The following is a 13,727-nucleotide window of genomic DNA, read 5'->3' on the forward strand; positions in this document are numbered from 1 at the left end:
TTTTTTTTTTTTTTTTTTTTGGTTTGAAATGTCATTAAAATTTTGACAACCAAAAAATTCAACCAGCTCTAAGTTAGTTAAAAAATATTGATGGGGGATTTCAGAAAAACCTAATCAAAGTTTGTCTTTATTTTGTTCCCCTGAATTTAATTGAAATGTTGAAGTTGGAACAAATTCAACCAGATCTATAAACAACAGTAAGGCAGATGGGGGAAAGAATGTGTAAATACAAATAATATCTTGACAATGGCTCTTTAAAAACTTTACATTACATGTGATGCATTATGCACTTAATGTAATAAATTTATTTTTGAGAGAGAGATGGAGAAGAGTCTTGTGCATTGAAAATTCTTGTGGTGTTAAAAGAGTAGTTTTATCCCACAGGACTGTGGAAGTCCTTGTTTCTTTGGGATGTTAGGATTCCTTCAGCTAAATTCTTCACTCAGTTACCCCATGCAGTATTCAGGGGTGTACTGTGGGTGTCGATCTGACATCAGTGAAGTTTCATGCTTGCAGCTAAAGGGAGAACTTGGCTCCATGAGTCTACTAGAGATGTTCAGGAGTTTTGTTTGTTCATTTTTTTCCCCACCTAAATTAGCAAAGTCGCAACCAGCTCTATAACGAGTTAAAAAGTTTGACGAAAATTTTGAGAGAAGTGTTTCCTCCTCTCCAAATAAAAAAACTGGAATTTTATTTTATTTTTGTTTACAAATGCGAAAAATTTCACCCTGTGCTCCAATTTATTTCTTAAGGACAAAGGACTTTCTGCTTAGGAATATTAGGAAACATACTAATGGTAGTAAAACATTTAATTATACTCTAAGTGCCAGCAAACATTATTTTTATTATTTTTAACTTTTTATTAAGGAAAAGTTACAATAAAATCTTAACATAATACACTGTATGTTACTTATAACGTATTCAAAATCCAATTAATATTCAAAGAACTTGGCTAAAAAGGAGCCTTCCTCCTCTAAGTACTCTTACAAGGGTGACCAAATTTCTAAATATTCATCTACTTTTTGGTGCCTCTCTTGTGTACATACTTAGTGTGGAAGCTTTTCCATTACAAGGACAGTCCATATTTTATTATACCACAATTCCTTAGGAGAAGAAGTCAGATCTTTCCAATAATGTGTAATTCAAAGTCTTGCTGCTAACAATAATTTAGCATTCTGCACCTCTCCTAAAATGGGAGACATTACAAAGTCAACATTTATCAAGGTTCCCATGTAGTGGTATTTGCGATATTGCAGATTTCTCCTACTCTTATGTAGAGAGTAATACCTGACATGTAATGCTATGGGAGCAAATGGTAAATATAGACTTCTTAATAATGAACAATCTGTATCAAATGGTATAAAATATACTGCTAATGAAGCAAAATGTCAGTACGGTTCGCAGATGCCATGGTGATAATGACCATATTAGTAGAAATACCAAGATAGAATAAGCAGTTCCCCCCACTCTCCCGAAATGAAGGGACAAAGATGCAGGGCTTGTGTTCACTGCAGAAATATCTACACTCGAGTAGAGAAGCCACACTGAAATAACACTCAAGCTGAACAGTGTGGTTGTGTTAGCAGTTGATGAATTGTGGTCACTCAAGCTTTATAACTCCTGTCAGGCCAGCCAACTCAAGTTAATGGCACCACCACACTCAAGTTAAGGGTATTTGTGCTTGGATGGGACTTGAGTTTGGGGTAACAGTTAATTCTGTGGTGAACACAAGTCTTCAGAGTTAAAGAAGAAGACCTATTAACCCATATCAGTCATAACATGTCAGCAATATTACTAACAATCAGCACAAGGTAGGATTTTCAAAAATGCTTGATGGCTTTAGAACACAAGTCCTGTTGAAAATCAGCAGGATATGTGCGCCTAAGTCACTTAAGAAACACTTAAATGCTTTTGAAAATCTCATCCATAATTGACTATGAATGGCAATCTATTCAAAGAAATGGTTTCCAAATGCAGATGTTGCCCTCTGTATCTATATTTGGGTCTCTGAATATAGCAGTGGCCAGGGTCACCACAAGTAACTCTAGGACCCATCAAAAGTCAATCCTTTGTCAGACATTACTTATTTCCTGCGTCGATATTGAAAGCACAATAATGAAAATGGTTACTTTGGCAAAAATGCTTCTTTTGCCTATTGGACTACCATACCAGAGCTTTGATCTTGTGGTTTGTTGTAGAAGGAAAAGCAGGTCATCATGGTCCTAAGACTGTAAGCAGCCAATTAACCAATAATTGACCAGTTGTTGGACTGGCTGCATGACCTTTACTGGAGAGTTGTAAGGTGTGTGTGGCCAGATGTTTACAATCTGCATGACCTCTACTGGAAAATGGTTAAGAATGAGTCAGTTAGTCCCATGTAGGTTGTTCACAGGGATGGATCATTTTTTCCATCACTGTCAGCTGTTGCAGTCTCACCTGTGAGTTTCTGCTAGATGAAAATCCCAGTTCACTAGCACAGAAATTGTGAGTGCTTCCAGATTAGAATTCCAGAATGCTGGCTCACAGCTTGCAACTGCTTCTAGCGGGTGCATGCCAGAGTCCTTCATCACAGCTTGCAAGAGCTGAAGGGTGAATGCCAAAGTACTGGTTCACAGTTGGCAAAAGCTTCCAGTCAAGAACCAGGACTCTGGCACAGAACGACCTCTCTGAACCTCAGTGTTCCCATCTGTAATAATATTTGCAGGATTCACAGGTGGGTTGTAAGGTTTAGTTGACCAAAAATTGTAGAGGGCCTTGAATTCCAAGGCCTGGAAGCTATAGAAGGGTGAAACAGTCTTATTCCTATTCCTGAACCCCACTTAAGGTTTCTACAGGCAGAAATATGGTTAGCGATTTTCCGGTGGGTGACAAACAGTTTTAAATGGTAAAGGGCACGACTACCAAACCCTTTTATGTAGCAGCTTTTCATGGAATGGAGAAATCGATTGGAGTGCTGGAGATTGTCAGTGTGCTACGTTCATGATGCACTTTCTCACTGCTTTTGCAAATGTTAGCCTCTTTGATTGTCCACTACCAATTTTAAACTTATGGACTTATGCTCGCAGGGTGCAAAACTTGAGATCCTTGTTCGGTATATTATTCCATTAGATTCCCATTGACTTCAGTAAGAGTGTCCTTGAGTAAGGAACTGGGTAAAAGTATAGTAAGGACTTCAGGATTTGGACACACACTAAGACCGGAAAAATGCCACAGTAAAGAATAAACTCCACAATAAAGAAAACTCCTCCCCGGGAAAGGGGAGAGTGCAATGATTTATAGCCACTGGATACAGATGTATATGTGTGTAATGGTGGAGACAAGGAGATGAGAGGTAAAAAGGGGTGCGGAGTGAGACAGAGCTGGGGAGAAATTCTTGCAATCCATCCAGCACCATCCCCAAAGCATGAGTCTAAATGCAGGACTGTATGGGAACAATGCAGCTCTGATCTAGTGGAGCTGAGCCTACTTGACTTCAGAGCAGTTAAATCTGCTTACAGCAAGACTGTACATGCCGCTGTATATGGGAGGTATTTTACCTTGCTGTTTACAGCTTGGTGTAGCTGTGATGGGAAAATCCATCCTACCTAAAATGCTACCCAGGACCTTTCACCTACTTTTCTCATGGAAGCAAATACCTTTTAATTTGATTTATGCTAAATATTGTTGAGAGGTTACTCAGAACCAGTCCACCCACTTGTTAAATGCAAACAGAGGCAAAGTTGCAATTAAATGAGAAACTCTGACCGTGCCAAGATTCTAAGTCAGCTAGCCAGGCCTGTGCTCTGTCCACTTCCAGGTGGTTTAAAGTACATTTAGCAGGAGCTTGGTGGTTCAAGGAGTATACAAGACCTTTTTGTTTGTAAATTCCCAGTTTGACTGTTGCTAAAGCTGACAGTGAATAAAAGCTGTTATCTTTTGACAGCTAATTGATTTCTGTAAGAAATGACTCAGGCCCTGATTCAAGACTGCACCTAAATATACGTTAAGCTGAGCATGTGTTTAAGTGCTGTCTTGAATTGGGACTCTCACTGTCAGACTCCAGTTCCTGGCAGAGTGAGGTCCACATTATACTAACACAATCACAAGGCTTTAGCCTCACTCCCTACATCATTCGTTCTTGCTGTTTCTCTTCATCTAAGTCACTCTCAAGTAGAGAGTATGTGTTCTATTTAATTCTCTATGACCAGTTAATAATAACTATAGTGTAAGCGGGCAAAGATAATGATAAAGACGAATTCTCATGCTTCAGGGCAAAGATTGATCACAGCCAGGATGTGGAAGGAATTTTTTTCTGTTATGTAGTATTACGCAGCTAGCCAGGTGCATTGTGATCCCCCCATGCCCTTTTTTTCCCCCCTAAAACATCAAGTACTGGCAATTCCTGCAGCTAGAGACAGGATTCCAGGCCTGATGGAATGGAGATCCTGAAGGGATACTGACATTTGACATTTTTAATTCACTATGTGCCAAATACAATCTATTGTTCTCTATTAGATTTTGGAAATGTCTCATCAAGGATAGCATGACTGATTGATATTGCACATGCATTTATGTATAAAAATCTGTTCTATTTTTTTAATATATATTTTAGTATTTTAATTGAATGAACATTTATTTGTTTTTATTTCATATTCCTCTTGTTTGGTAATTAATTTGTATCCATAGCAATTACAGAATGATCTGTTGATAGTGTATATATTTATTTATTTATATTATTTTCTAGGGCTTAAGTGCTTTACGCTTTGCAAAGTACAAATGCATGTATAAACATGTAGAGCCTGATTCTTTGCATATTGAGCTTGAGTAAGGCTTGCAGAACTGGACAGGAATGGTGTCCCTAGCCTCTGTTTGCCAGAAGCTGGTAATAGGCAACAGGGAATGGATCAGTTGATGATTACCCGTTCTGTTCATTCCCTCTGGGGCACCTGGCATTAACCACTGTCCGAAGACCGGATATTGGGCTAGATGGACCATTGGTCTGACCCAGTAGGGCCGTTACATTCTTATGACCTTTAAAATCATCTTTAAAGGTTTATAAATAGTTAGACATTTGTTTAATAAATAACGAACAAACTACCTCAAATAATAATTAATACTAATAATACCTAGCTCTTATATAGCACTTTTCATCCATAGATCTCAAAGTGCTTACCAAAGGAGCTCAGTATTATTATCTCAATATTACAGCTGGGGAAACTTAGGCACAAAGAGGGAAGAGATTTGCTGAAGGTCACCAAGCAAAGCAGTGGCAGGGCAAGGAATTGAATGCAGGTCTCCTGAGTCCCACACCAGTGCCAGATCTACTAGGCCATGCTGCTTTCTCAGGTTGTAACAACTATAAAATCACCACCACCACTAAATAGCCTTCCCCACCCCAAACACCCAAGGAAAAAGATGAGCTTCGCACGTATATACTGTGGCATATACAATATACAGAGAGTCAGATTTAGCTCTCGATCACACAGTGATTATACCTTTTGAGTGTTGCTCATTTCAAGGGACATCATTATTCTTAGCTCTAAAGTGACTAAAGTTGCACACCAGTTTGGTGTCCTTTCATTTTTATTGTGGATACTTATTTACATCAGAAATCATGAAAGCGAGATGATAGATATCTTTATCTGATCTGTTTAACTACTCATGGGGGAATTCTGTGCCACTGCGCATGCACAGAATTCAGGTCCCCCCAGATTTCTTTGCTTCTCTTCAGAAAAATGACTTTCTGACAGGGACGCTGCAAGAGCAGTTACACACCATTCCCTGGCAGTGTAGGTACATTGTTTCAGGTACCTGGAGCAGCTGGTGGAGACAGAAATCACTGCAGGGCTGGGGACACCCCAGCCAGTGGCTTCTACTCTGAGCCGGAATCAGCTGCTAGTCCTAGCTGTGCAAGAGAGGACAAGATGTCCTCTTCCCCTGCAAGAAGTGGCTGGGACTGTGTCAGACCCACCCTCAGAAACCTCCCCCAGCTGCAGAAAGCTCAGTGTCCTCCCCTGCTTCCTGCCCCCATCGCTCCTCAGCTGTGTGGGGGAGAGAGGTCACTGTATGGGGAGCTGCTCCCTCATCCTCCCAACCCCCATGCATCCGGACCTTCCAGACACCCCCACCAAGCCTCACTCCGTACACTCAGAACCCCCCTAGCACTCCATACCCGAATCCTATCCCACTGAACCTAAACTCCTGCATCTGGATCTCCTCTGGACCCCCACCCCTGCACCCCAGACCACTCCCACTGAGCTCCCAGCGCTCAAACCCCAACCATAACAAGCCCCACCCCTCCACGCCACCCTGAGCCCCCACATCCAGATATCCATGCCACTGACCCCCAACTAGCTGTACCCAGACCTCTCTGCTGAACCCCAGCTACCTTCACCTGGAAGTCTCTGGAGAGTCCCATTGCCCCTACACCTGAAACACACCCCCAACTAGTCTGTCTGCATCCAGACCCCCCACTGAGCTGCCTGTACCCAGATTGTCCCACACAGAGCCCTCTCACCCCACACCTGGATCTCTCCACACTTGGATCCTGTCTGGTTGAGTTTGCTTGCCCATACCTGGTTCACATGGTGCAGAGGGACAGGGACACAGGGTGTTTTGGGGGCAGGCCCAGGCGTTGTACTGTGTTAGGGTCGGATGCAGCCTTGCTGCTGAGTCCATGTCCTGGGGTCGGGGGGCCACAGGGTGATCTCCCACCTTCATGCAGCCGGTCACTGGTGCTCCCCACTGCCATGCTGGAACCTCTGCATTTATCTATTGACGAATAAAACCTGCAGAACTTTTAAACATTGTGTGTCGAATTTTTAATTTGTTGGTGCAGAATTTATTATTTTTCAGAGCAGAATGCCCTCAGGAGTATCTGTTTTAAGGTTTTGCTCTACTGATCATCAGTTTAGTTTCTGAGCACTTTCCACAGAAAATCAACAGCAATAGTGAAATCCCTAATGGATTTCACGACGTCTTTACACAAAAGGAATGATTTCCAGCTTTCTGGATTGATAATTTGTGTGTCCTCTTTGCTGTAGGTCTTTGTCACACACTGAATGCCATATTCACACTTTGGCAGGCTGATAAGTGTGAGCAGGACTGTCACTGAACCTTGTCACTTAAGAGGACTGTATATATAGATGAGATCAGGTGGCATTGGTTAAATTTGGATCTAAACTTTCCCAGAATTCAGAGGGTATTTAGATCTAGCTTTTAGATATGGTACTGTCTCTGTTACTGATTTGTGTTTGTGTATATTCCTGGTGTTTAATTTGAATATTGTTCAGGGGTTTAGTTTCACTCCATTACACTGATATATTAAGAAAAAAGATTTGATTTTAATGATGATTTTTAGAAAAGATATTTGTTCCCGTTAAGTGTTGGATCAAGATTTGATTAATTAGAGTGCTTTGTGAACAAACTGCCTTTGAATCAAGGATTCACCATGTCACTCAATCTCATTTAAATATGTGAAGTTTAAGAACAGGCACTTGGATCATGAATGAAACTCCATGCACTGAGTCACATGCAAGCAAATGGAACCCTGGCACAGGCATGGAATTTAGCAGAACTGGCCACACAAATGTCAAGGAGGAAGAAAGACTGAGGCCTGGGTGGGAAAGGAGATTGCAGCATTGTTGAAACTGGCTCTCAACCAGAAAGAAATAATGTGTCTGGTATATCTTTCCTCCAGCACTACAGGTGAAACAGAAGTGGATTGAGATCCATAGGAGATACCCTGGACTCATTAACAACTTGATTATAAATAGAGCAAGGGCTGCTAAGTACAACATCCTCTCACGATTCTGATAATCCATATGAGAAGATGGATAAGGCAAAGGATAACTAAAATGTCTTACTGAATGAGCTATGCTTTATCAGATCTTCCTTGCAGAAACTCCAATGATAAAATCATCTCTGTACCACAGGATATGTTAAGTGCCATAGCTGGATGAATAGTTAGGGCCAGGCTATTAAAGGATGTCCTCCATTCTGTGTAAATAATTGCACGTGCAGGTAATGCTAGTTGGTCTTCTAAGTACCACAGTTTCACCCACAAATCAGTTTACTTGAAAGTCCAAGGAACTTTACTTATCCCTGAAAATTGACAGGCTGTATAGACCAGTGAATAGAACACTGGACTAGGAGTCAGGAGATATGTGTTCTGGTTAAACATCTTCCATGAAGAGCTTGGATGGACTGTAGCTTAATGAGGCCGAGATGAGGTCACTAGCGGTGTCTTCGGCTCTTTTCTGGTCATGGGAAGCATAGTTTGCTATAATAACCCTTTTTAATCCAATAGTAACATTAATTTAAAAAGCTGTTTTTTCTCCCTTCCTCTCTCTGTCTATCCCTTTCATCTTTCTTTCTCTCTTTTACTCCCTCCCTTCCTCTTTTCTGAGTTGGTTAAGTAGCAGGAAGTAGAAAAAATAAGCCAAGTTTCTTATAATATATATTTATACTACTGTGGGGGCCCAAATCAAAATCCTGGGAACTTCGCTGCTCGGCCCTGTAGTGTCCCTCATGATAGAAGAGACAGGATTAGTTTCTAGTGAATATGAAGGGGATTCTTTACTGAGGTTTATGAACTCAGACAGGTCCAATGGTTCTCCCTGGCTCTCTAGCTCTTACACTACACTAGAGTTGATTGAAATGTTCAGAACTTTGAGCTTTTGATTCATTTATTTTCTTGAATCATCACACAGGGTTTCACTAAGGTGTGATTCAGACTCAGAAGTTGTAGTACAGAAGGCTGGCTACATTACAGCTCCTGTTTCTATGATGAGCCCAATCAAATCCCATGATCTGAAGCACTCTTAAATTGGGATCTTATTACCCAATTACCTGTGATACTGTCAGTTCAGATACTACTTTCTCAGTATGAAATTGGAGGCAATGGCTTGTAACATTGGCTTAATGATTGTAAAAAAAAAAAAAAAAAAAAACTTGAGTGTTTATAAGATATTCCGATTCTTTATAGGATTGTTGACCCAGTCTTACATCAGCAGGAAGGAAACTTGCAAGTCACTTCACTTCCCCATGCCTCAGTTCCCCATCTGTGAAATGGGGCTAATAATAGTGACCTTCCTTCACCAGGAAGATAATTAACATTTTCATAGACCTTTACCATCACAGAAGTGCTATTTAAATGTGAATGATAATAAATGGGTTCCCAAACTGCCAGAGTCACACATGACAGTAATTGGTTATCAAGCTAAACAGTTGATTTAATTTCAATTTAAAACTTTAGTCCCTTTTACACTTTTTTCATGGAGAGACTGGCTCCTTCCCTTTTGAACTCTTAGATGGCTGGGTAGAAAACAGCATTTAAAGTAGTTCTTGGAAGAGGTGATGGAACTGTTAATGAAGAACCACCCTCGAATATTTGGGATCTTTAGTTCCATCTACATCCCAGGAGTCCAGGAAACCTTGCAGACTCCCAGTAGTTTGATATTAGAGCTGAAATCTCCTGAGAATAGGAGTTTGGTTCCTGAATGGAAGTACCGTGAAAATAGCCTTTCTTGAGATGCTTTCATCCTTCTTGGCATCAAGAGGATTCTTTGCATATTTAAAGATAGGCATGTGCTTAAGGACTTTGCTGAACTGAAGCCTTATTAAGCACCATCCATATATTTTCCACCATTAAGAGGAGATTCTAGTCTTTGCCTCAACAAATTTAGGATAATTGCATTAAATTGTAGTGTAATTTAGACAGACAGTATAGTATAGACAGACAATGCCGTGGCTGTGATCGGAAGAAGTTTCAGTCTCATCAGAGGCACCGAAATAAAATAAATTTCTCATTAATTAAAATAAATTGGTTAATATTTGACACTTGTAAATGTAAACCCCTCTATAGACATCTCATGCACAAAATTAATAATTCAATTCTGGGCTATTTCATAACTCTAAAAATTCCCCTGTGGGTGGGGGGAGGAGAAAGGCAGTGCAAAATGGTGTTTTGCATTAGGATATGTGGAAATTTGGTGTGTTTTGATGTGAAAGTTTAATTTTTGCTTGAACATAACTTGAATTTTGTAATTCAAAATTTCAGAAGTTTCTCGATTTCCATTCAAAATAGGAGATTCTTAAAATAACATTTGTTTTTATTATTTTATAATATAAAAAAAATCAGCATTACATTCAAGTATTCACGGATGAATATTTGAATTTCACTAATTAGAGTAATGCTACTACATGAAGATAAATTACTTTCTAGAAGGAGCAAAATGCTAGTGTAACCTTTCAGCAGTTTCTACAAGGGCCACTGGCAGTTCATGGAGGAAAATATTATCATAAACAATCTTAGATTCCTAATATTTATTGGCCCTACAGGAATTATATTGTATCATAAAGAATAATTACACTATTTTCTCCTGGCTGGAGCGGTTAAGTGACTGGCTGACTGTGCTTAATTTAGCCCGTTTAAAGAAAAGATAAGCACTAAGAAGATAAATATTATTTTTGACCGTTCTTTATTATTCTTTTATCCAACTAACATCTGTAAAATTAGGATCTCACAAGAGGAAAAGAAACCTAAATATTTGCCAGAGAGACTAGACCAATAGATTACAGAAGCTTAATTTTGATCCAACAAATGAACTTAATCACAGAACCATATCCACAATTTAAAAAGTTTTCCAGCACTATGAAATACAGATATAAGGATGAATCAGTGGAATCCTCATATATATACAGTATTTGTTCAGCTCCTTCATGCATTGTTGGATAATTGGGCAGTTATACCTAGAATTTATTGTTTAGGACTTTTACAACACCCAAAAATGTTCTAGGTGCTTTAATACCCACATGCGCGCACACATACAAAGATCTGTCTAAATAGGTTAGTAAATATGGCCCCTTGTCTCATTCGTGTGTGTGTGTGTGTATATATATATATATAAAAATATAAATATATAAATATAAAAGAGAAGAGATCAGGCTTGCAAAGGTATTTTGGTATCTAAAGATACACATAGGAATTCTGGGATTTGCCAAAATGCCTGAGTTAAACACTCAAGTCTTGTTGACTTTCAATGGGAGTTAGGCACCTAACCTGCTTAGATGTTTTTATAAATTTCACTAGGTATTTATCTTCATCTTTAGGCCCTTAAACAGACCTTTGCAAATCTGATTGAATACCTTGCCATAAGCATTTCAGACATGCCATAGCAAGTAAAAGCAATAAAATGAGGTGGGCTGAGGGTAGGATAACATTTTCAGTCATAAAACCATAGATCCCACTGTTACTTATCAAAGATATATTCGTCAGTAACTAATGATACAAACAGCTGACCACCCACAGAGTGCCTTGCTGAATCGGGGCCTATATACCAAACCCATTAGTCAGTGCCCATCTTGATAGTTGTGTCACATTTTGTTTGTTTGTTCTGTATTAACTCATTTCTGGCAGGTGGGCTCAGCAGACATGAGAATATAGGAAGGACTTTTTAAGAGGGTGGCTTGGCAAACAGGGCTGGTGTGGGCACCCCAAGGGAAGGAAGCAGCACAGAGAAAAGCATAGGCAGGAGGAAGAGAAAGAAATGATGAAAGAAGTGCTGAGGCTAGTATTGGTAGAGCAGAGGAGAATATCAGGAAAGACCAGGATATTTTGTCCATCTGTAATTATATTTTAATGGTTCTCACAGGATCAGGATACTTTTACAAGAGACTGCAACACCTTCACACCCTGGAGTTGTTGAATTTTGTGACTGCTTCTCATCACCCTCATGGCAGGACACAAAAAGTGCTAACAACCTGCACCAAGCCTTTCCTACTATAGTACATAAAATTCTCAAACGCATGCCAGTTAAAGGGCATGCTTCAGGAATACCCAGTCACCATTTCCAGGTCCCTGTGGTTAATACCAGTTTTACACTTCTCCTTCTGGTGGGGATATTATGGATTATCCTTGGACCCAATCCTGCAAGTTACCTAGTCTCCTGTGAGTTGATTCTGACTCCTAGGTAAGATCAGGCCCCTTATAACAAAACTCTAATCTGGTACGACCAGGACAAAAAGTCAAATTCTCTAAAATATTCACAAACTTGACAAAAAAAAAAATTCAGGCCAATCAAAATGCTTTGTTTTGATAATTTCAAAACAACATTTCAATTTGATCCTGACATTTTCTTCATTAACTTTTTTTTAGTTTACTTTAAATTTCAAAGCAAAAAGTCATTTTGAACTGAAAAAACAATTTTTCATTAAAAATGTGAATTTTTTTTCAAGTTCGGAAATTCATCCAATTCAACCCTGTTCCATGAACAGTTTAATTATCAATGACTCCCCAGTTTTCAATAAAAAATGACTCCCTGAAACATTCCTGACTAGTGCTACACTTAAGATATAGGCCACACTAAAAGTCGATGGGACTTGTGCCAAGTCATCTAGAAATTCCTGAAAATCTCCTTCAGTGGTGCCTAGTTTTCTTCTCACTTACTCTGACAACCTCAGTGGAATTCTTTCTGATTTACACCAGTGCAAGTTAAAGGGGAATCAGGACCCATGAAGTTTCAACTGGCCAATGGCAAGCCTACATTAGTTCAGGAGGACAAAATATTTTCAGTGGACAACCAGACTGGTCGTACCAGATTAGAGTTTTGTTATAAGGGGCCTGATCTTACCTAGGAATCAGGATCAACTCACAGGAGACAAGGTAACTTGCAGGATTGGGTCCAAGGATAATCCATAATATCCCCACCAGAAGGAGAAGTGTAAAACTGGTATTAACCACAGGGACCTGGAAATGGTGACTGGGTATTCCTGAAGCATGCCCTTTAACTGGCATGCGTTTGAGAATTTTATGTACTATAGTAGGAAAGGCTTGGTGCAGGTTGTTAGCACTTTTTGTGTCCTGCCATGAGAGTTATGAGAAGCAGTCACAAAATGGAGATGGAGAAAAAATTAGAATTCTCAAAAATATTCACATGAGCGAAAATGTTTTTCCTGCTCAGCTGTCCTTATAAACCTCTTAGGTGCTTTTGAATATTCCATGCTTTATTTATAGCTATCAAAAGCAGCTTTTATTTTTTAAATATGAAATGCCCAATGCGAATTTCTTGTTGCAAAAGCAGTTCGTTTGATTCACCCAACTTGCCTGAGCATGAGTTGCAAAGATATTGTTGCAGTTAAAGCATTCTTGACACAGTTGTTGGATTCTATGTAAAAAATCCCATAAGCTTGGCAGAACAACTTGTAAATCAGTGCTGGGGAGGTGGCAAAGCATGCAAATACAAACGCACAGGAATCTGAAGGGCAGAAATATGACTCGACAGCAGATGTAGTCAAAACTGGCAATTGACTTAATGATTATGTCCCAGCATAGGATGGACCTGTAGCTAGTGATCAGTTAAATCCAAGAACCCTCGATCACTAGTTAACAAAAAAGGATTAAGTCACCCGGATTTTATCAGACATTGGCACCTATATATTATAAAGGGCTATTATTCATTATTACTATTTCTGATCCAAATACTCCTCACTAGGTCAATGAGTTTCATGCGCTTATCTTCCATATAGAGATGAGCTAGAGCCAAAAAGTGTCCAGTCTCGTAAGGAGTTGAGCACCTGCTGTCAGTTGCAGAGAACTCTTGGCTTCCGTTCATAAGAGAAACTGACAAACTTTGGGACCAAAGGGAAAAAGAGATTCACATATGTAAGCCCAGTTCTGAAATTTTACAAATGGCCCTTGTCCCTATAATGAGCTGAATGAAAGCCCCAGGTCTTAGCATTCCTGATCT

This window comes from Chelonoidis abingdonii, chromosome 18 (assembly GCF_003597395.2).
Source record: "Chelonoidis abingdonii isolate Lonesome George chromosome 18, CheloAbing_2.0, whole genome shotgun sequence".
Taxonomy (NCBI): Eukaryota; Metazoa; Chordata; order Testudines; family Testudinidae; genus Chelonoidis; species Chelonoidis abingdonii.